The sequence below is a fragment of the Mytilus trossulus genome, chromosome 7, assembly GCF_036588685.1.
Source record: "Mytilus trossulus isolate FHL-02 chromosome 7, PNRI_Mtr1.1.1.hap1, whole genome shotgun sequence".
Classification (NCBI taxonomy): domain Eukaryota; kingdom Metazoa; phylum Mollusca; class Bivalvia; order Mytilida; family Mytilidae; genus Mytilus; species Mytilus trossulus.
Window position 1 is genome coordinate 79,992,948 of NC_086379.1, and position 25,720 is coordinate 80,018,667.

The 25,720-nt window shown below is 33.7% G+C and overlaps 1 long non-coding RNA gene across 1 annotated transcript in view; it reads right to left on the reverse strand.

Annotated features, from left to right (window-relative positions):
• Positions 1 to 18,433, reverse strand: part of LOC134725941 (uncharacterized) — a 28,894-nt gene extending 10,461 nt beyond the window's left edge. The window contains exons 1-2 of the long non-coding RNA XR_010108612.1: positions 18,261 to 18,433; positions 15,374 to 15,494 (exon numbers count right to left, since the gene is read on the reverse strand). This is a non-coding gene — a long non-coding RNA (uncharacterized LOC134725941). The remainder of the gene's footprint in view (positions 1 to 15,373; positions 15,495 to 18,260) is intronic.
• Between the last annotated feature and the right edge of the window lie 7,287 nt (positions 18,434 to 25,720).

Below are 25,720 nucleotides of genomic sequence, written 5' to 3' on the forward strand. Positions count from 1 at the left end.
AGGGGCCAAAATGCGAAACTACACACCTAACTGTGGAGTGCTACCTTAAGGTGAAATTTTTCCCCTCCTGCCTCACCTTTTTTTATGTTTTCTGTGTTCTACTAGTTGTTACGATGAAAATGGTACCTTGGTTTTTAAAATTGGTTCAGTAATAAAGATTTTATGAAGGTTAGCAGTTGGTGTTGAAACGCGACAAAAAGTGATTTTAAAATAAATGCTGGATCATAGTGAAAAACTTCAAGTCTGTCTCATTTTTGGGGTAAATTTCTAAAACTTTTCCTTTTTTTTTATTTGAAATTATAAAATTACCTTAAAAGAGGACAAATTGTACAAGTTTTAGGTGTTTGAAAGCACTTATAGGTAATTTTTGCTGTAAATAGCATACCTAACCTTGGTTTAGAAGCTCTCAAGCAGGGTATAAATTTCTAACAGTACTGGCATCATTAAATTTAATTAATGCCAAATTATGATATAAAATCCTGCTAAAAATGTTTATTTGACTTATTCGCATTCAAAAATATAAAGCGATACATTCTGAGATTATCATATAAAGCGCAATCTTTGGTTACAAGGGCAAAGCTAACGGGGTACAAATTTAAGACCGCAACATGTTTAAGTGTCAAAATGTGTATATTTGGTTGCTAAGGACATTAAACAATAAAATTAACATAAATTGCATTCCTAGCAGTTTTTTTACCTTCAGAACTAAAACAAGAACATAAAAGACTAAAGATTTGTGGTCAATTTTAACTTTAAAAGTGCATTTCTGTGCTTTCTGATGTGCCATAAGGTAGCACTCCACAGTTAGAAAATAAAATTAAAAATGAGCCCCAAAATGTTTTATCATCTCCTATTTCTGGATTTCTAATACATTAACCTAACTGTTTGTGTTGTACATGTGCATATGTATGTAATCAGTATCTTCCATAGATTCAATTTTCCAAAGTTAAAAGGGTGAAAATTAATTCCTTTTATGTGTATCCATGGCAACATTCAGCCTTTATTTACCATAAAATATTGCAAAAAGGGGGGTGAACATGTCATATATCCCCCCAAAATTTGGATCAAACTAGAATTTCAATGCCTTTGAGTGATACCTTTTTAGAAACTGTTTTCTTAAATCTTCCTAATGATCAAATAAAAAATGGGTGTCTTTCGCCTCATTTTTTCGTAAAATCCAATCACAAAGTTCGTGCGATAAAAAGTTGGAAAAAAACATTACAATAATTGCCGGACCAATGTATGGTATGGACATGCAAATACGGACTGTCATACAGAAAACAGCCTATATTACATACATTACATAACCTTGATGTTCATATAAACCCAATACAAAGGCTATTTTAATACTCAGCTATCCAAAAATTAATTTTATTGCACACTAGCTCTCATATTTAAAAAATCCACAGGGGCCAAAATGCGAAACTACACACCTAACTGTGGAGTGCTACCTTATGTGATTACAAATCCGGTAAATAGTCTAATTCGGTAGGTCAAATTCATGAAAGGGAAGGGGATTGTAGTTACGACGTAAGGAACATATCCGATATCATTTGTGAAACGGTTATTCCATAACGGTCAACCAACTCGTGATGGCGTCCGTAAAATTTACGAAGGGATGATTTCAACTTCACCATTTGGAACTCTTGGTTTAATAGCTTCCTTGTGAGCAGTAACCCTCTATCAAGAAAATCATGATAGGAAATGCAAGCACGGGAATATCGTATCAATTGGGAGATATATACCCCGTATGCAGGTGCTGCTGGAATGTTGCTACTTAGAAATGGAAAGTTCACAATTGGAAAGCTGAAATCATCTCTTTTGTCGTAAAGTTTTGTCTTCAACCGACCTAGCTTTATTAGAGTATCAACACAGTAGTCACAGAAAAATTGGAAAATAATTTCCCTTACTCTTTTGCCGAATAAAAAAAATTTAAAAAGGCCAAATAAAGTACGAAGTTAAAGAGCATTGAGCATCCAAAATTTCAAAAGATTTTATTGACATCTATAACTTTATGAATCCTATCTTCTTCTTTTTTTTAATTAAACTTTGTCAGAAGCCTTTATTGTAAATTTTATGATAGATATACATGTACTAGTAATGTAATCAATTATACATATTTTATATTTTAAAATTACTGATAAGCAGTCGAATATGTGTTTTGCATTTGGCAATACACGTGACACTTTTACACTGGTGGCAATCGCATGCGAGACACAAGGTTCCGAGAAACCGTTTGTTTTTTTTGGGGAAAATAAATGAATTGTCATTTTGATGAAATAAAATAGTTGCATTAAAAGTTCCTCTCTGATACATGATATGTGAGAGAACATTTCGTTTTTTGGTCCAATCTTTCGAGAAACCGAAAACGATTGGGTGTTGAAAACATTTATTTTTGCTATGTACTATTAATAATTGTTCACATTTACAACTTCTTCTGATTTGTTATGTAACAACAATAAAGCTTTAGACTGACGCAAATAAAGGAACGCAGTTAACTGATGCTATTTTTGGTAGATATTTAATGAAACATGTAACAATGGCTTTCGATTGGTTGTGGTGACTCTTACATCTATGGAATTTCACTATGAAAACTTAGTTTTTTTATATTGATTGTAAACTGTCAAATCATTGTGGTAACCATTCTAGTAAGGCCAGGAATTAAAAATTAATAATGAACAAAACAACCAGTCTGATTATAGTCATTTGCTATCCTTTATTGATATGTCGCGCGTGGGATTAGCTCCCACGCGAAGTATTAGAAATCAGGAGCAATGAGTTCGTTATTGTTTAATATTTGTAAACGGGATTGAGAAAACATGTAATTTAGTTCATGTTTAAAGTCATATCATGAATGTATATTTGGTTTGATGTATAAATATGACACAAAACATCATCTTGAACAATGTTGACCTTCATTACATCAATGTTTTAAACACTGTTCAAAAGTTTTGCAATGAGACTTGAAATGAACAGATGAAGACTCTTTTATGTATTTTCAGTATCTCTTGACAAAATGTGATTTGATTCCGTCGTTCATCTTCATCATCACCACTAAACCCTTTATCAAAAGATTACCTGACGATTTGTTTGTTTACGTAACTGCTAGAAAACATACGTTTTAATTGATACAGTTGCTTCTAATGAACAAGGTTCATCAATCATCATAAAAAAATATTAACCAAAACTAATCTAACATCACTTTGTTTCAAATTGTGCAATTCGAACGATGTTTTAATAACATTATTAATTAAAATTTCGGTAGCTGCTTTTTGCTGATTATTAAGAATTTTTCCTGTTTAATAAAATATATTAACAAAATCAGCCGCAGAAGCAGAAAAAGTATCCAAGTGACACTCATTTAGTAACAAACCTAAGGGAAAGCGAAAGGTTTGGTAAAACTCATGAACAATATGGTTAAAACATCAGAATTTTCGTACCAAAGCTACCAAACCAAATATACATACTGACTACTTTGTGGTAGCAGTGATTAGAACTTCACCTGTAAAATATGTTCATGATATTTATATTAATTTGTTATCGTATAATTGACATCAATACAACAAACGATGGCGTCTTTATACATGTAGGTCTGTATTTGACATCTAAATAGACTTGTCACCCAGTTCCTACACGGATATTGGAGACTACATGGCCAACAAATCACTGCCCAACATTTTCCATGTACAATTTATACCTCCGATGAGAAACGCCTGTTATAAACATCTCTAGATTTTAATTCTCATTTATCTTGTTTAATATGCATTCAACTGTGATTTTCTTATTAGGATTACATAATTGGGATTAGAATTTATAACCCTAAATGCACATGCTGTTTAAGTATACAAAGTAATGAGCTTACTTTTATGTAATTAATTATCAAACAAACTATACCTTTCTTCCATATCATGTATAGTTTTAAAGCAACTATCTGGGTTAAAAATCAGGCGAGGAAATCTAGAAAATCGCGAAAGAAAATGTTATAAGTAAAACATAAAAAGCAATGATGGGCCTTTCGATAAAATTGGTCAAGAAAATAATCGACTGCACACTTTATGAAGGATTTAATCCTTGTTGTCCAGAAACCCTTAATGAGGTTTCCGTCGATAAAAAGTATTCTTTCATTTTCACTACGTTATTTTAAACATACGAATATTGTTCTATTGAAATTGGCTGTTGTAAAAATAATCCATCTTAAATTTTAAAAAAGTATTTCGTGTAAAGATCTGATTTCTTTCCGGATTTGGCTTCAAATTGTGTCATTTGTAAATTCGCCTGCTCTTAAACATTAGTTTCATGTTTAAATTTAAAAATATGTTGGCTTGGATATCACTGATCAGGCATTAATTTTCTAAATCTTAGAAGATCATGCGCTCAAATTAGGTCAATCTGAATAGTTATGTTAAGCATACAACATAAACCATGTGGACATTATTTCAAACAAGCAATTAAGGACAGATTCAACATTTTATTTTATTAACATAAAACATTCTAATATACATATGAAACATAGCATATAACATAAAACTTTCATATACAATGTACATATATAGCTTGAATACTAAAACATATAGAATTATGAGACTTAAATGAATACCTTTAATACAGTGTTTCCACTGCTCAGTAGGTTGCATCATCAGATGAATACCCTCATTTCGACGGTTTCGGTGTTGTCCACGACAATCTCCAGGGGGTGAGCTGACTGCGTTGATCAGGCTCAACCAGGAACCAGCTAGCTCTTCTACTACTCTTCTTCCTCCACACTCAACCAGAAGCTTCCTCTGACTGTCTTCCAACTTTTCCAAATACTAGTAAGCTTCCTCTTACTGGCCCACTTAGTCCTAGGGATCCCAAGGCTCTCCAAATTGTTTGAGAAGCAACGCCTCTACAGCTTACCTCCACTGGAAAATCCCATGTCCTCCCAATTATTTTCTTGTGTGTCTGTTACCACATTCCTGGTACTTGGCAAGCTTTCTCTCATTGGCTTCTTCCAGTCTTGTTTCCAATGGCACTGTTAGCTCTACAAGAATGACCTGTCTGCTGATTATGTAACACAGCACAATGTCTGGTCGAAGGGTTGTTGTTAAAATCTCTCTTGGGATGGTGTTCTTTACCCCAACGTCAGCTTGCATCTCCTAGTCATTTCCTGTTGCTAGAATACCACTGGCTTTGCTGTATTAGTTTTTTGATGAAGTTGATGAACTTTAGCTCCTTCTCCATCTTAATCTTCTTCCTCCTCTGTGTGTCCAAGACTGCTGATATTTCTTGAAGGACTTGTTCATGGCGCCATGTAAATCTACTATTCTCAGAGCTGTCCTTCAAGACGACAAAACATGCTCTATGTTTGATGGCTTACCGCACAACTTACAACTAGGGTCTTCAATCAGTTTCCACATTATAAGTTTTGTTGGTGTTGGTCGAACTGATCTTAGTAAGAAGCTTATCTTCTGGGCGCCCATTCTCCACATCTCATACCAACTGATATTTCTTGGTCTTGCCATTTCCCATTTCATATACTAGTATTGCCCTTGTTGTTTCATACTGACGGCTCTTACTTATCGATTTATTTCTCCCTCACGACGAACTTTTTGCTGAACAACCTCCCTTCGATGTCTTACATCATCTGACAGCCATAATGATAGTTGAATGTTGCCTAAACCAAGTCGCCCTGATGATACAATTCCTACTATGTATATAAATAAAGGCAACAGTAGTATACCACTGTTCATAACTCATAAGTCCGTGGACAAAAAAACAAAATCGGGGTAACAAACTAAAACTGAGGGAAACGCATTTTAAAATATAAGAGGAGAAATATATGTGCTTAATCGGCTCTCTGCAACTTCAACAGCGCTCTTGGTCACCCATTGGTCCTGTCCTGACATCATTATTTGCCTCTTTCATCTAGTCATCGCTGCTGTCACTTTGAATACTAACTTGTCTGGGTTTGGTGACTTTAAACTCCTCTGTAATAAAAGACAGTGACCGATGAAGTTTTGAACTGGTGCTGTACAAACCAATTATGCTAAACCTCTTTGGAACCACAAGCCATTTGCGTAAGTGTCTGTTGAACATCCTCTCTAAACTTTCAACCTCGGTTAGAGGTACCGGTACTTCGGACATCAACATGTGATCCTTGGTAATATCCGATGCTGATAGCATCGCGCCTTGTACTTCCCAGGTAAACCAACCTTGTCAATAATGTCCATCCACTTTCCTGCCTGTGATACCATCCCATCTTCACGTTCTCTGTCATTCAAGGAGTCTCTAAACGACTTGTTCAAGCTTTCTCGATGATGTTAGAATTATTTATCCTCTAATTCTGATATTACGGTCGTCAACCTTTCCTTTCTTTAATATCAGGCTCTTTGACTTTGGAGGCTTCAACTTCACACGTGCCCTGTATACAATCTCACCTAGATCTTACAGCATCCACTTGCCTTCCAAAATTGACTTTGCTGTTATTGTCAGTTCATCCATTAATGCTTTTGTTGGTGACTGAATGACCCCAGGTCCTCTGCTCATCTTCTCTGCTTATTTTAATAGCATATGCATTGCTCCTGAGAACAAAACTACTGATATGGTACAACCTGTAACGATTCCCACTTCTAGCCTTTGCCACGTTGTTGTGTAGTCTGCAACAGTAACCCTCACTATAAAGTTATTAAATTAGTGCTGAAGTATTTTCCTTACCTTACAAGATGTGTGGTATTTATCCAAGATTAAAAGTGTCTAGTTCGTATGGTATACTTCCGTAAGTGTTTGCCAAGTCTTACCACAGGACAGTCAAATCGCTTTTGTTCTCTTTGGCTTCCTGGATAAAATGCTTGTATGTTCGAGGCACCCTGGTACTCCTGGCACTCCACCTTTTCGAACTAAGCTGTCGATATAGTTGTTCTCAAGCATAACCCGCTTTTACAAAATTGCACGACAAAACTTTCCCTCAACTTGAGAAGTGATATGGTCCTTATCTGTTTCAGCTCTTTAGAATCTTCCTCCTTTGGAATAAAACAACCATCTGATTCTAACCACTCATCTGGTAAGCGATGTTTTCTCCATACTACTTTGATAAAAACATAGTTGCTTTTCGCGGTTTCAAATGTAGCATAACGTTTGCCTTTTCGCCATCGTATGTGACGTCATTTTTTTAATTGCGTTAACGCCTGGACTGATTTTGGTGTGTCTATGCTGTATTGAACTTGGCATCATGTATTCGGGTTTAGTTTTCTGTAATAAGTTAATACTTTAGTTTCATTATGAATATATCTTTCACATTCATTTGTTAAAATTTACTGTTTGCAATAGCATGAATCGTTCTATATAATAGTGTTCTTATCCCGGGCATAATACAATGCCGTATTTAGCAAAACCTTTTCAACTTTTGATCTTCAGTGCTGTACAACTTTGTACTTTTTTCACTTTCGATTTTGTATATCTGTGCGTTATGTATTCGGGTTTAGTTTTCTGTAATTAGTTTTTACTTCAGTTTCATTATGTATATCTCTTTCATATTCATTTGTTAAAATTTACTGTTTGCAATAGTGTGAATTGTTTTATATAATATGAATGTTCTTATCCTGGGCATACAAACAATGCCGTATTTGGCAAAACCTTTTCAACTTTTGATCTTCAGTGCTGTACAATTTTGTATTTTTTTCGTCACTGGTGAGTCTCGTGTGGACTAGACGCGTTTTTGGCGTATTGAATTTTAAACCTGATGCTTTTTGTTATCTATTAATCATGCTTTTCTTTGTCTAATATGTTCTGCTTTTTATTTGTATTGTAGTCCTGTAATATTTGTTTTCATTTCAATGTTATATTTAACTGTGCCATCAAAGTGCGAGGTTTGGCATGCCTTAAAACCAGGTTTAACCCACCACTTTTATTCCCCTTTAAAAGTGTCCTGTACCAAGTCAGGAAGATGGCCATTGTTATAATATTGTTCGTTTCTGTGTGTGTGTTGCATTTTAACGTTGAGTCGTTTCTGTTTTCTCTTATTTTTGAGATAAGACGTGGCACGGTACTTGTCTATCCCATATTCATGTATTTGGTTTTGATGTTATATTTGTTATTCTCGTGGTGTACTGTCTGTTGCTTGGTCCGTTTCTGTGTGCTGTTGCGTTTCGGTGTTGTGTCGTTGTTCTCCTCTTATATTTAATGCGTTTCCCTCGGTTTTGGTTTGTTGCCCCGATTTTGTTTTTTGTCCATGGATTTATGAGTTTTGAACAGCGGTATACTACTGTTGCCTTTATTGGACAGTTATCAACTCTGTATGTATTACCGTTTGGTCCGGTGCTGATGCTGCTATCGCCTCTTTTCTAATTGACATCACTTCATGAAGTTTTTGTTCTGACATATCAAACTTTATTGCTGGCTCATCTGGAATTTTCAATCTGTGTTGGTCTCCAAGCTCTTATTCTGTGTCTGGATCATTATGAGTTTCTCTCAAATACTGTTCAACCTCATCTTTTGGGCATTTTAACCGGCCTGATCTTTTATCTCCTAGAAGTTTCTTTACAAAGCCAAATGGATTAGCTGTAAATTGTGATTTATTTCTTTCTCTTTCCTTTCGGTTCTTTCTAATTTTCTCTGCTCTCTCCAATGTTTGAGTTCTTTCCCTGTTGTCATCTCTTAACTCTCTGAATGCCTTTTGTTCGTATACCTCTGCTTTCTTGAAGCACTTTGTTAAGTTCAGTTGTTTTCTCCTCAGTTTGGCAATTTCATACTTTTCTGTTCTCTTTCTAAAATTTGTGTCACTAAGCATGAGAGCGACAAGAAATTGTCTCGTCCACACTGTTATGAAAATGTTTATAGATTTAGGACATTTAGTAATTGGGAAACTGACCGAAGCGAAATTCGAATTGTTGAACAAAAAACATCAAATGAATGAAGTCAATTTCATGTAAACCTTCACAAACAGATATTGAATTGTTTATAACGTTTGTAGTTGACCTTTTACTTGTAGCAAATAAATAGGAAACTGACCTCATCTTGAAAACGTGCATGTATAAATAAAAGTTTATCAATTTACTTAAAAATTCATTCAATGCCAGACGACACGTACATTCTAAAGTGAAATAAAGTTGATATATTATCTTAATTAACCGAGAAGCTTCACAATAATATTAAACTAAATGTCGGTCAATGAACTTTGAAAATAAGGCTACGGTCAATCGAACACTGTCAGTCGGAAAGCTACAGCGTAGAGAGATTCTACGAACTAAATATGGCTGACCTATTAGGGACTTTTGACTTAAAGGGGGAGGTGTGAAGAAAAAATAAGCCGCAGTGACTTGGTATAAGAACTGGAAATTGATAAGGTTAAACATGTTTTGTGAGATCTCAACCCTCCCCTTATACCTCTAGCCAATTTTGAATAAAGACACACATAGCAATACGCACAGTCAAACTCAGTTTAAAAGAAGTCCGAATCCGATGTCAGAATAGGTTACAAAGGAAACCAAACAAAACGATTGACAATGAAACATATCAAAATGAACAAAGGACTACTAGCAGTTACTGACATCCCAGCTCCAGACTTCAATGTAACTGATTAAAAGATTATGTCTTCATCATATGAAAATCAAGTACGATCCCTCCCGTTAGGGGTTTAGTATCAATATAATAAGAAATTTTAGTGGGCATTAGATTTTAAATTCATGATCAATGGCAAATCCAGAGGGTTGGACACTTCACCCTTTTCGATTTTTTTTATTACGTAAAAGCTTAATGGTGTTCCAGAGGTAGGACAACTCATTTCTCAAAATGGACGGATCCCGCGCCTGATGATCACCAATTTGACTTAAATTCTCATATTCTCTTGATAACTTACTTAAACGTAAATTCAAATAATAAGGAACCCATTAGGAACACTTAACAATGCATGATATAATTGCCATGATTGTATTGACATTTCATAATTTTGGATTTATATTTAATTTTAATTAATTCGAATGTTATATGTATATCCGCCAAAAATATAATAATAACAGGAAAATATTTTGAAATTGAATGCACAATATAAGATCTTCTTTCTACTTAATTCTGATGCAGTTGGTATTACGTCAACTTGGACTGAAGTATTGAATGAAGGCCAGGGCAGATGCAAGGAACCGCTTATAGCTAACCTCTTTAGTTAACTGTATTGATCTGCAAAGTTTAAAGGGGAGACAAATCTCTCTGTCGAGACATTCACCGTTCATTTTGCTATTCTTTGATCTAACTGTTTTTTTTAGTTTTTGGTAAAAAAATAGAGGCCTATCTTAGTTTGTTGTCCATAAAACTAGTTCTGGTTTTAATAATTGCTCTATGATGAAACTAATCATGGGAGATTTCGTGATGCGGGTGTCTGGAATAAAATCTTGGTTTTATTGCGTCATTTGTCACGATTAACGCCAAAAGCGCGTGCATGAAAAATGAAATGTCGATTTTATTTGCAGAACAACTGTAAAGTCGTCTCTTATTGTGAATATGTAAATGAAATTCCACTGTATTAGCATATTAATTTCATGAAATCTGTAATAAGGGAATTCTTATCCATAATATGGATTTGTTCTAATTGTTATTTATAAAGCAATTAAAAGGGCACGTGCATTCACGCAACATTTTATTGCAAAGAAGGATTGAAGATTACGGAATTGCTAAGCGGAATTGATCTTCTCAAAACTTCATGTTCTTCTCTGACCAGAGACAGAAAACAAAGGGATTGATTGTGGTTGGGAAAGACGTGACAATAATGGACCATAAATTTCCCCTTTGATCACCATTAAATTTATTAATAGCAAACCCCCGTACTGTTATATTGAATCAGCGTTCACTTTTTCTTTTTTTGGTTACGTATTTAAACTGGATGATCTCAGTGAAAGCATTAGTCGGGATCAATCATAAAAGATTTTTTTCAGAACATGCTTTGAAGCAAATGAACATTCTCATGTTTTAAAGGACATTTAACTTAAAAGTAAACGTCATCCCTTTTGTGAACATTTGACATGGAGTACAAACGTATCTTATTTCCGTTGCTGTCCTTCACTAGTTAATATTCGAAACGAACATCAATAAGCAGATAGAAATTAAAGTTATCAATTTATTTTATCTACAAAGCATCAAATGAGAAAGTTAAACTGTGATTTGAGTCCGATAGACTTAGTAGCTAGGTAAACGATACTTTATCGGTCATGTCGTTATCTGCGGGACTTGTCTTTGGACATTAGTATCTTATACACCTGTCGTAGACTGTCAGGTAACGAGACAGAAAATCAATGCCACTTTCTGTTTACAAATCTATAGTAACCTTGATGCTGACGATTAAAAATATTGTTAAATCAATTATGTAGTACATTTATAAAGATAATGTGAAATTGTATAAAATGTTTTTGATGTTTTATTATCTTGTCATCAAGAAGCCCATAATAATTATCTGAATAATGATATACTGGACCAAGGTGATTTCATGCAATATAAAGTCGTATATATGGAAGGTACTTTCACACTTCATTCTCCGCATTGAAGCATAAGCAGATAGCATTAACGTTTTATTGAGAGTTGGTACACATGTAGTTGAATGAAGCTCTGTACATCTCTTAACTGATACATTAGTACTTTCACATTTCATTTTTTGCCATTAAGCTTGATATAATGTAGGCAATTTAAGTTTTATTGAAAGTTGGTACACAAAACTACTAATTAGAATAGCACTGTCGAGCTCTTAACTGATGCAATGGAGTCGTGTCGAGAGTGTTGTCATACTTTTGCTACGATTAAAGCATAAGTTGTAGGCATTGAATTTGGTGCCAGTGGCGGATCCAGAAATTTTCATAAGTTGGGGCCCACTGACTGACCTAAGAGGGGGCCCGCTCCAGCCACGCTTCAGTGATTCCCTATATAAGCAACCAAATTTTTTCCCAAAAAGCCCCCCCCCCCCTAAATCCGACTCTGGGTGCACATAAAACATGTAAGAATAAGCACAGAAGAGATTTAACTACATTAAAAAATTTCGATCCCCGTATAAGAGATTTTAACTGCATTTAAAATTTCTCGATCCCCGTGTCACATGTTACTATCTTTGAAATAATATGACATAAGGCTTAAAAGATATTCATTAAGATAATTCCATCATACTGATATCGATGACAAACCCATTTGTATTGTTATACAAAGATTTAATAAGATTAAAACGTTATTATCTTAAGATACATTCATTTCGATCTGGTCAAATCACAGTTCAAAAACTACTGCATATTATAGTGATGTAAAGAAATTTTGTGCATTCCAAAATTAAAGGGGAAAACCCGTTGTTTTCAATATCATTTATAAAGGGACTGGCAAATGCTTGCATGGGTAAATTATTATATACATATATATTATGGGATGAGTAAAATGACTTTGACTACCCATGAGGGTGTAGCACGGTCGGTTATTTAAATTTATCAGGTTCTTCCAGCTATAACTTACGATTTGAAATTAATTAATCTTATTAAAAACTTCCCATTAATACAGACGGTATTATTTTTCTTAAATAAAACAGTTATAACTGAAGAACAGCTGTTCCTTTTGACAAAACAAGAACATCATTGCATAAATATTCGGAGAGACCATTTGTCAGTGACTATCAAATGCTAGTTTTTTCAATTGCTTTTTAAAAATACATGATGAACGCGCATTAGCAATCGTTATATTCGACTTTACTGTCGTATACTATAAGATATGGAAAGGTTCGGACAACAATTTATAAAATAATGCATTAAACTGATCGTTCTGTCGGGGTACGTGGGCTTTGATCCATCGGGGACGGAGAACGCTATGAATCATTAACAATAAAATATATATAAAGTAATGTGCAGAAGTAATATATTTATACTAACATTGTTATGCAAGCTAAACCTACGCACATGCATAGATACATTTCTTTTTTGTCCGATTTTTTACATGAACAAAATCGATTGGCCTCCATGCGATATTAGACACTAAATCTATTAAAACAGAATGAATGGGAAAGGTCACTAAACCATATAAAACCACATGGTTAAACCTATAACAAATGTGTTGTGTCTATATAAATTTGTATATATTTAATAAGTTGGAATAATCTGATAATTTTATCGACATTATACGATGATGGATGTCTTCCTTCTCTGAAATTTTCCATTAACGATTGAGTTTAAGGTCTGGTATAATATTAGGGTGAAATCTGGCATATATATACTTTACTATAAACCACATTTCCTAAACGTAAGTCCCTTAAAATAGATAAACATGAAAGTTATCTTAATATATAAAACAAATGTGTAAGTTTAAGTAAGGCAACAACTATATGTTATTTGAATATTCATATATGAACATCTGTGGTACACAGCCACTGGCAGTACGAACATTTGTGGTTCACGGCTGCCATATATAGAGCTGTATTTCAATTTTGCGATGTTTGGGAGGAGAATCACGCAAACTTTTAGTTAGATGGAAATCAGATCCGCAGCATAGTCTCTAACATAAATTATACGTGTTCTCGACACAAAACAAGATAGCAGTAATCGGCGAGTCTCGCATTTCGATTTCTTGGACAGGTCGGTTTTTAAATCGAGCAAGAAGAATGCACGGTATTACATTAATGATTCTATTTATGTGTATATATAATCACCTTTTCTGAACAATATTCATCAATTTCGGTGCAAAATATATAGTAGTGATTGTTGCCAACATTCAATGATGCATTAAAGATACTTCGTGTTTTGTTATAGATACCCAAATCTAAAAATAAATTAACACAAATATACAAGTACCCAACATCGTCAAGTTAATGATTGTTTGAGGACTATAAAATAATTTTGGTAATTTTAGATTTACTTATCTTAAAGACTAACATGAACATTTGTAAGACTCGAGTTTTTCTGATCGACTAAAGGACGAATAAAATACATCAGATGGTATTGTTTCGATAAAAGCAGTTGTATATCTTTCAAAGATCATTAAATGGGGCCTTTTATAGCCGACTATGCGGTATGGGATTTGCTTATAATTTAAGGCCGTACGGTGACCTAAAATTTCTGTGTCATTTTGGTCTCTTATGGAGATTTGTCTCATTGGCAATCATACCACATCTTCTGTTATATACCTATTCAAAATGAGTTGACCAAATACAAGAAAATAAAACACAACTGATAAAGATACATTTAAATATAATATAACATTTTCACGCGACAGCATAAAAACACGGCTGTGTTATAATATCACACGGTTTTCGTCCGAATCATACGATTTGAAAAATCGAAGAAACAAAATAGTTTGATACTGATGAACTAATACTCCGAAAAATGACAATAAATAAAAAAGGCAGCAATACATTGTTTGGACAATCACATTTACTTCATAATTAACAGAACATTACATTAAAGTGTAAAACCAAAATACAAGTATAATAATATAACCCCTTGACAAAAGTGTTACAAAGCTACTTAAACAAGCCATCTTGAACATGCATGACATATGCCAAAAATTATTACATTAAAAACTACTAAAAACGTAATATACTTTAATTTACGTAAATTAATGAGAAGACGTAAATGTAATTTCATGACAAGAAATAGTAGTTCACATGGCTACATCATAATTATTGACATCAAAATTCTTTTACTTCCACTTAACATATCTCTTTAACAGGTTCCTTAAATACATTCAATTTATGATGATTCTTATCTCCGGAATACTTCAATTATCTATAATTTTCTGGTACGAAGGACACTGACTATGAAGCTTGAAACAAATGATACTGCACTATAACAATAAGGAGATGTGGTATGCTTGCAAAAGAGACAACTATCTACCAAAGTTCAATGAAGTGGAGGTACGCAATAAAAGGCACCCGTGCGACCTTCAACAATGAAAAAAATCCATACCGCATAGTCGGCTATAAAAGGCCCCAGTATGAAAATTATGAAACAATTTAATTGAGAAACTGACTAGGTCAAATTCTAAAACGTACTTTCTAAATTCCTTGCTGTTTATATTTTTCAGAATTTGATCTGTTATTAGAAAACAATGCTATTTTTACCTAATTAATGGAATAAAATCATAAAATCGATGCATATGTCATATCGTAAAGATATTAAATAGCTCATTAAACGGTGGCACAAGTACAAACTATCATATTATTATAATAACATTGGTCTTAGTATTTAATACAGAGTAATTCAAAGACAGGAATGTTCATCATCTGTTGGTTTGGATATGCAAAATCAAAATAAGGTGCAAAACCGATTAGAATTGATGTAATTTTTGTCAATTATAAAATGTACTTTTCATTAAAAAAAAAACATAATGCTACATGCCTTTAGTTTATTTAGTACGTTTTATTATTTGTATTCTATATACATGTACTTACAATGAGTTCGAGCTAATGATTTCGAAAATAATTTCTTTGGACAAGAATATATTCATTGATGTAGTCATCTGTAAGTGTGCATGGTTTCCGGAATTCGGCTTTTTCAAGATCAATCTCCCATCTAAAAAACGTAACCATACTTTATAAGTTTGTTACTTCCAAAACTCTTTTCTGTATTAGCCTATGTTAGACATGCAGTGCCGCGCACACCAAACAATCGAAAGACGAGGATGTATACGTTTCTAAGCATTCAAGAGATATTTGAATAAAATGCACCTAAAATATAACCAATTATATCTACTAGTATACGATCAGCTTTGTCTGAGGGTGTTGGACTCTTATGGTTTTTTTTAAAAGAATCACGCATGAATTATAACTCGGTTGACCATAAGGATTGCTTTTTAATCATCATAACAACAGTGAAGATTTAGCAAAAAAAAGGCCTTGAAATATCATTTCAGTAATAAAATAACCATGCAAGAACGAAAGAGTTAATATATATAGGAGGAATATTTAGCCCATCGTATTTCTAAAGCATTGTGCTTACAGTTATTTAAATCCATTTTTGGTATTATAATGTCAAATTTTTATAACATTTTTTGAATTGCCATGGTAAGTTTTGTTTGTTACAAAGTTTCAACCTACTTTCAGTGAGAGGTATAGCTAGCTATAAAACCAGGTTCAATTCACCATTTTCTGCATCAGAAAATGACTGTACCAAGTTAGGAATATGACAGTTGTTATCCATTTGTTTGAATGATGTGTTTCAGCTTTTGATTTTGCTATTTATTTGATTAGGGACATTCCCTTTTGAATTTTCTTCAGAGTTCAGTATTTTTGTGATTTTACTTTTTAAGAGGCCAAATCAATGAACACATGTCGTAAAATCAATTCCAAACATTTTGAAGATGTCGATTATAACAATGCTATATATAAGATGTTGGACGTTGATTCGATCGATGTGACATTTAATCGAATGTGTCAAATAAACTGACTCATTTACTCACACGTCTGGTCTCTAAGTCTCAGCTATTTTCTTTTACAAGGGTGACCCATGTTAGCTGACACGAAGAATTGGACAAAACTACTCGAGTTTTCTTTTATCAGAATTTCTTGCTAAATGTTCTTCATGGAAATTTGTTATTGCTAGATAGAAATATGTAGTTGGTATTGTACAATATGTCAATGCAAATCAAAAAGGGGCATTAGTTGCTGAGTGGTCGAAGTAGTGCATTTACGGTGATCAATACCAAGTCAACACTAACGTTGTGAGGTCTTAACCGCTCGAGGCAAGGTGTGTTCGACACTTCAATTGTCAGTATTCCTGTCGATGATCGATTATTCTCTCTACCTCCACCAATTAAAACTATATGATAAGATAGACCCTTTTCAGCTAATTATTATAGTTTTCTGATGTTGAGCTGCTTCACCGGTCCACTCTTCTAGATTAGGGAAAGGTGGGACACCTGCAAACATGTTCACCCCCCCCCCCAAAAAAAAAAATTGTCTAATGTTTACCTGTTCCAAATCAAAGATATTATTTCAGTGGTTGCTTTATATCATATTTGATTTTCGTATGCTACATACACAATGCAATTTTCTTTGTTTGGCTTCGATGACATTTTACTTTAGTTACGGCATATGATTTTTTCAGTGTAGAAGGCCGTACAGTGCGAAGAATACCCGAGTAGTTTGTTAACATTCATTTGTCTATTAAAAAGTAAAATCACAAAAATACTGAACTAAGAGGAAAATTAATTCTGAAAGTCCATAATCACATGGCAAAATCAAATAACAAAACGCATCAAAAACGAATGGACAAGAACTGCCATATTCCTGACTTGGTACATTAAAGCACATCTCTTTATTTTTATACAGCTGCGTGATATCAGTCTGACAAGACTGTTTTTTTTGGTTCTACCTCCGTCCAATTGTACACGGTTAAATTCGTGCTATTATTTTTCAAAAAGAACGAAGTTCGAGTTAAAGGTTAGGAAGTGACGGTGTCTCTTGATCAGAATACATTACCGCAATAGGAAGCCACGTAAAATCAATTCATTCCGTTCCCGATAATAACAATATAGCTATTTTTATAGTCTCATGGGTCTTGGTTTAAAGCATATATGAAATTTTAAACAAACACCAATGATTCAATAATTGATACGTGCCTTTATAATTTGATAAATTTAATTTATTACCACAGCATAATTAATGACCAGTTTGCCTGACTTTGAATCATCAAAGATCAAACTCGCAGTTAGACCGCATATTATAGTTTAACTCTTACTTCAGTTTTGATCGTGAAAAATCTAAGCTTTTAATCAAATAAATGCATAGTGTCACACAACACGGGGATTTCTGTCCAATTTAATGTCTTTAGAACTTAAAACATAAATGAATATAACTTGTTACTGTCAATGAATAAAATAACTCTAATGTGTCGTCTCTCATGCTTGACCTTATGTACCTGTATTTAGATTCAGTGGCGCACCCAAAGGGAGTGGGGGAAGGGGTGGGGAGGTGTTGTCCGGGGTTGTATTTGAATGAGGACATATGGTTTGACCCCTCTTTTTCTCCTGGGTTGGAATTCCCCTTTTAAAGTGGCTGGATCCGCACCTGACTGGTTCCAACTGTCTATTGAGTGTTATATTTCAACACACATCGGTGCATGTCAGTTGCGGATCCTAAAATTTCATATGGGGGTGGGGCACTGTTCCCCCTAAATCCTCCCCTGTATGTATATTTAGTTGTTCGGACCGCATACTTTTCAAGACTGTGACTTGGTGCTCTTATTAATAGGTAATTTGATAAATTACTAGGTGCCATGTCACGAAACCAGTAAACAGCATAATAATCATCTATGTGATACTGATCAACAACAACTTACCAACCAGAGTCTAAACGATCTATATTCTGTTCAATTGCAATTTATATTAGGCGTGTCTTTTGAGTAGTGGACGAAACACACTAAAAACTCACTTATCTTCGAATCCGCGTAACTAATGCTCTCACTCTGACCATTCGTGAACGTGCAGCAATAAGCACACCCTTGTGAATTTGTTTTTGAAGGTGCACTCTATTGGTAAGAATGGAATGTTTGTTTAAACAAGTAATGTTTATCTAAAGGTGAAACCAAGGGTCTTGTTAATTTACACTTAACTCCCCGTGATGTTTGATAAATATGTTTAACATGTTATCGATAGAGTTAATACGCTTTGTGTTTCCCCGAAGTTAAGATAGGAAAAAGACAAATTATATACAATCCTTATTTGAAATTCGAATGTTTGTACGGTATTCAATAAAAACGATTAACCAATCTTATTTCTTTAGAACGTTAATCTTTTGATTTACTCAAAATAACCTTAATCTTATCAATATTTCATAAAGTAAATGGCCAGACTTTTAAACTCTTTAAGACCATTTACGTATTTACTTTTGACATGGGTAACTAGATTAGTATGATATCTTCGTTTTTTGTATCCAAGATTTTAACTTAATATTTGTTCATCGCTTCAATACTACTCCGTATTATAATTTGATCACGGGTTCTTTACCTATATTGAACTGATTCCATGTGACATTACACAGTTTCATATTTTGCGTAATTTTAAACGAGCGTACGAGACTCCTCATGGGAAGTCGACGGAAAATATCGTTAACGAATGTTATTTATAGTATTTACTTTTTTCATTCATGTTAACATACATTTTTTTTTTCATTAGATAGTTAAAAGTCCGTAAGCCCTTTCTTGATAAAAATGAACACTCCCATTCAAATAAATATCTTTTGAATAATGGAGAGAAAAAAACAAGCTTTATTCGATAACATGCAATATTTTTCGTGTACATATCCTATTAATCTCGCTTTGAGTGCAAAACTAGAATACCTGTCACTAAAAATCGGAAGAAGGAAATTACATAATATATACAGCCCATTTTCAGTGTAGTTAGGTGAGGTTTTTTTCTACAATTTCTTAAACCAAACTTTATGCGTGTATAAGAAAAATATTCGTTGCAAAAATATTAAATGGTGACATTATCCACGTCAGACATAAGAATAGGAAAGCAACCATATTTACTTTGTGATTTTAATAAATATTACATGTACTATGTGTGTCTATACTCGCAATCCTGTCATGCAGCGCCGCCGTCCCTCGGTGCTTTCTGAAGTTCAGTAACATATTCAATAAATTGGCAATTCGTTAAAGCACCTTATGTTTTGAGGTTTATCGGATATGGAAGTAAAATACTTATAAAAACCTCAACATGGAGTTTATTAATTTTATAACTATTGTACTTTTGTGTGGATATTTAATTTTTTTTTCTTTCTCTTAATAACAATTAATTGGAAATATAAATGGTCATCTACACGTCAACTTACCAACACAAAAACACAATAGGCAACATGCACGTCTGTGACATCGTTTTAATGACTGCGTGTGCCACGTATTTCAACCGTCCACTTTCGCCTGATGTATAAACCTCTGTTGTTTTTTTTCCTTTATTAAGGGCCAAGCCTTTTTTTATTAAACTTTCTCCGGGTGAAAAATGAGACTCGAAAGGTATAGCACATATCATACATAGCTAGTCTAAATATCAGCACAACAAATGTTAAATCTGCGAACATATACGGACGCAATGTTTTGTTCTGCCCTCGCCGGGATTCGAACTCATGACAATCATTAGAAAAAAGTTCATTTTGACAGGTGAAATAAATATACTTATAACTTATATGATACTAATTTGAAAAATAAGATTTCTGACAAAAATAAACATACAACATGAATTATTGTTTTATTGAGAGCCATAACTAGTATATGATTTAGGAACTAGAATCAAATTATAATAGTGTGAACTGCTATCAATTCTATATTTACCAAACTTTAAATTCAAAAAGAGAACTTCCTATACTTGAGATAATGGTATCCCTTCATAATACCTGCATTAAAGACTTGTAAAATTTTAATTTGTCTTTTTAAAAGAAAATCTCAAAAATTAAGTCTAATATTAAAAAAACAAACAGCTTAAAAAATGTAAAGCCCATGCATACTGTATATATATATTAAGCTTTAAAAGGTCCTGGCATAACAAGATGTGGAACTATTTAAAGTAGATAACCAACTATGGTTACAAAAAAACAAGAAAGTGTTCATAGTACACGGATGCCCCACTTGCACTATGATTTTCTATGTTGAATTTAACATTAAAATGGATAAAAGATTTTATCATAAGGAAAAATTTGTTCTGAATATCAAGTTGATTGGGACTTCAACTTCACCAAAAACTACCTTGACCAAAAAATTGAACCTGACGCGTGAAGGATGGACGAATGAACGGACGGACGAACAAACTAAACAAACGGAATCACAGACCGAAAAACACAATTCATCTCTACTATCGTAAGTGTGGCATTATAAATATGCTAAAACGACCTTGGACATGACAAATTATAAACAAAAAAAAAATAAAACGAGAAAACCGTCAGAATATCTGTTATGTGTATGGAAATTCATTTAAGGAAATGAGACATATTCAAATATCAATAAAAGCACATATTGAACAATTGACAGTTTATAACAACAGTGGCATATTTACATGTATATATGTCTCTGATTGCAATGGTCTCTTAGTTAATAACCGATGTCTTAAATTTGATTTTATTCCAAAAAATATTCACGCATAGTATTTGGGAATATGTTTCAATGATGTTTATGCCGTTTAAAAATAAAAATATTTTGAGATCTCAAGTTAATCAGATTGGATTAGAGTTCTCTCATTAATAATAAAAATCATCGCATATTCAGAGAACTCTCTTATTTCGTATGATAAGAAAGTACACTTTACAATTATAGAGATCTAAAAATAAGAAGATGTGCCAGATTTTGTACAAAACAATAAATCAAAAACAAGTATGATTTACAATAACAAACGACATGCATCCACTAAATTACATGCTCCTGATTATGGGCATGTGCACAGTCATGATATCGGGTATGTTAGCGGTTGCCCAATCCTCCCACTTAACATCGGACCTGTGCAACAGAACACAAGAGCAAACTAAGAAACATTAAAAGGAAAAGTTTGATAAACATCAGCAAACGATAACCGAACCAACGTACAGACTCCTGGACACCCGAGATCACGGATTATAAACGTGCGATTTCAGATTGGTTGTCCTAGATCATGGATTAGTCATCTGCTTTTTGGAATGATATCAATCCGATATCACGTAATATTAAAACGCTACCACGGATTATTAATCCAATATCACGAATTATTAAGCCGACATCACGGATTAGCATTTTTTTCTACATAAAATCATATCATGAAAATTTAATGACATATAACTGCAGTGCAGCATGAAGGAATTTGTTCACAAATAATTTTATCAATTTTGTTTTAAAAAAAAAATGTTACGATAATCGCCCCAGATCTCTTGCTTACATTTTTTCCAGTGGCTACGATACCTATCAGATCTTTAACCACTGAAGCAGTTCTCACAAATTATTCCAGAGCTCTTCAGTTTATCACAGATTCTTCTTATTCAATTGAAGAGTCGTTTGATTGAGCTAGTCAGTAAATATCTAAATGTTTTATAATGTGTGAAAGCGAATTTTGTATTAATAATATTTTTTTATAATAAAAAGTTTGGTGTACAGATGTAAAAGGGTGCATGTTCTTTTCTTGACCAACAAGAGAGTGCTGTTAATGAAATGAAACTAGCAGTAATAGAATTAGAAATATCGCTATACAAAATCAAATATAGCTCTCTTGCTGATTATTGACCAAAGAGGTATCATATACCAGTTTAGATATAATTCGATTAAAGATATGCATAATGCATTTGGAAAATTCACTATCATTTACTATCAATCAAAAATGAACATATAATTATATCGCCAATAAAGTTCTCGCACGTCCCACGACCTCGACAGTAACACTCTTACATATTGACATTATTGCATGTAGTTCATTACAGATTAGATAATATATAATAACTATCAAGTAGTATACTTGTCAGCATAAAGAAATAATAATAATGCATATGACAATGTTTTCTTATATTAAGACTGAAGAGTTTGCCAGAATGATAATGAGAAAATATTCAAAAGAGCCTCAAGATAGATCTTGAGCAACCGAAATTGCCAAGAATTCAATGATGTTCTTTGATTGTAACATTAAATATTCAGCAGAAAATATTCGTTGCACATATTCAAGACGAGTGTGCGATGTGATCAAACCCCCCTTTTTTTATTACTACGCAGAACGATACGATATTTGCGATATCGCTAGGCAGCTGTCTACAGAAGGAAATGTCGCTAACAAGCACTTCATAATATACGAGTATCGAGTACTGGTATATAACACACGCTAGATTTCAAGACACTCGAAGCAGTTGTTACTGAACCGCACGTTTACAGCCAATTGCATTGAGTGTGTAGGTATAGGTAATGTCTTTGGTTAGCTTACTTGCTAGCTGAACCGTGAAGTCATTATTAGGTCAGGTGAACTACACTTCTTTAAGAGTAGACTAGTCCGACAGATAACCAATCTATCTGTCTGTAGGACTAGACTACTTCGAAAGAAGGGTAGTATATCTTACATAACAAAGACTTCACAGTTCAGCTAGCAAGAGAGCTTACCAAAGACATTACATTTACCTACACACTCAATGCAATCGGCTGTAAAGTAATTAGGTTGGTGTCTCGTCCATGTCTCCTTCCTGTTTGAGAAGCTGTGAATACTGGTACCACATTTCAAAGTATTTTGCATGACTTGTCTGTGGTCTATAAACGGGGGTTGTCGAGTTGTTACCGTATACGTAAAAAATAGAACCTTCAAAGCTAACTGTAAGGGCAACTTAATATGGTTGCTTTTAATTTCCTAAATTAAGCTTTGAATAGCCAAGCCCCTTTATAAACAGTATTGTTTACAATGAACTAAACTATCTACCAAACAAACTGCTATCAATTTCATAACTATAATTCTCAAAACATAAAAGAATGTGAATGCAAAATATGGTAAAAAAGTTGTAAATTTTGAAAATCAATTCGGTTAGTATTGAAAATGGACATGCGAACTTTCTGTACTTTCCATTCTACAGTAAGACTATACAATAGCTTTTGACACAGCGATGAATGTATCGGAAATAACAACAGGCAGTAAAGGTAAATTACAGTTGTCGTTAGACAATAATTAATCAATCAAACCACAAAACACCGGAAAGAGATTGTTCCTTTTGTCTTCCGGTTGTAGTCACCGCATGTTGTCACATTTCTCCATGTGGTACCAATTTGTGTCATGTACGCTGATTACTCTTAAAAGACGTCATGAAATATCTAGATTGTTTAAAAGTCTTCGCAAAGGGGGAACGCATTTAGCAATATATGAAAGAGAAGGCACATCTGTATGAATGTATGAGCCTTATAGCGTTTGCCTACAACTGAAAATCAGAGATTATTTCGAGAGAAAAAAAGACTGTTATAGATAAACTCATCATAGATACCAGGACTATTTTTGTTTATACGCCTTACTCGCGTTTCGTCTACAAAAGACTCATCAGTGACGCTCAAATCTAAAAAAGTTAAAAAGGCCAAATAAAGTACGAAGTTGGAGAGCATTGAGGACCATAATTACTAAGAGTTTTGCCAAATACAGCTAAGGTAATCTATGCTTGAGGTAGTTTAATCAAAGTACTAGCGTACTGTTTAATGCGATGCACCCGAGATATGATTGCTGGCGAATATATCCTACCGATTTCCATCTCCCTGTACAATTCTAGCTAACAAAACTTGCAGATCCCTTCTCAAGTTCAGTGTCAGTGCCACACTCAAGATGATAACATGTCAAAAATCATGGGTAAGTTCTGTGGGCCGAAAGGGACAACTGAAAAAAGTAAAATGTGTATTACACTATCTGAAGACTGAATAACACATTCAATGAATGTTTGCATTTCGATCACAGTAATGTATATAACAAACACCCTTCCCTTATACAAAAAGTGACTATATAGTTCAATAATTAGATGTGAGCCTTGTTTGTGTAAACAGACTGCGTTTGTTGTCCCTCTTCCTCCAAACTTCACCGCCTTTTTGTTCTTTGGTTAGTTTTAACAAGGAGGTAATATGACCTCCTTGATTTTAACTATTGTTGTTTGTTCTAATTTTAAAAAGCAATATGTTCTTTTTCGTGCCATGATCCCACTAATGTGTAAAATATCAAACTCGTGTATATCATACAATGTTTATTATTTCAATTGTTTTATTTGTCTAAATGAATAAAGATAAATTAAGAAGCATATTTTTGCTTCGCTTAGCTTCCGATGATTGGTAATGAAATCAGGAACTTTTAGAGAAGGGAAGTGAATGATATTAACTATTCGAGGATGAAGGCTAAACATTATACAATGTCTTATACTATCATTTTGATGATATGAATAAGGAGATAATCTGTAAAAGATACCAGAGGGACAACCAAACTCATAGATCAACAATAAATTGACAAAGCCATGAACAAAAAAGATCAAGGGCAAACAAACAAAAAATAGTACAAACGACACAACAAACAAAACGACCCCACCAAAATCTTGGGGTGATCTCGGGTTCTTCGGAAGGGTAAGCAGAAACTGCTTCCCATGTGGAACCCGTAGTATTGCTCATATTACAAACCCGGTAAACAGTCTGTTAGAGTCAATAGGTCAAAAACTTAACTAAAAAACACCAACATCTATAGAAATATAATTCTTATATATAAAAAGAGGCGGGAGACAGTACAGTACAGTACAGTACAGTACAGTACAGTACAGTACAGTACAGTACAGTACAGTACAGTACAGTACAGTACAGTCGTCAAAAACTGCATTTGACCTGTACTGTATTGCACTGTCAAATGCAGTTTTTTGGCTTATATTTCAAAAACTAAAACTTTAACAATAAATCTGACAGGTAAGTTGTTCTTTTGGCGTAGAGCTATCGTCCCATAAACATTTAGACGAATCGACCAACTCGTCATTGTTGGGTTGCCACTAAATTGGTAGTTTTAAGGATTTTTTAAAAAGTTTTTGTTGTTATCTTGGATATTATTATGGATAGATACAAACTGTCAACAGCAATAATGTTTAGCAAAGTAAGATCTATACAAAAAAAGTAAATAACCAAAATTGTCCGTTGACCCCTTTAGGAGGTATTGGCCATTAAAGACTATTTTACACAATTTGCTAATCAAGTTAGCTAACGTTTCAAAATCTTCTACTTTGAAATTTTTAGTCTAATATACTTCCTAACATTAAATGAATGTTCCTTTAGGAATCTAGCTTATGAAATGTACCCGAATTTTCGATCCATCAACA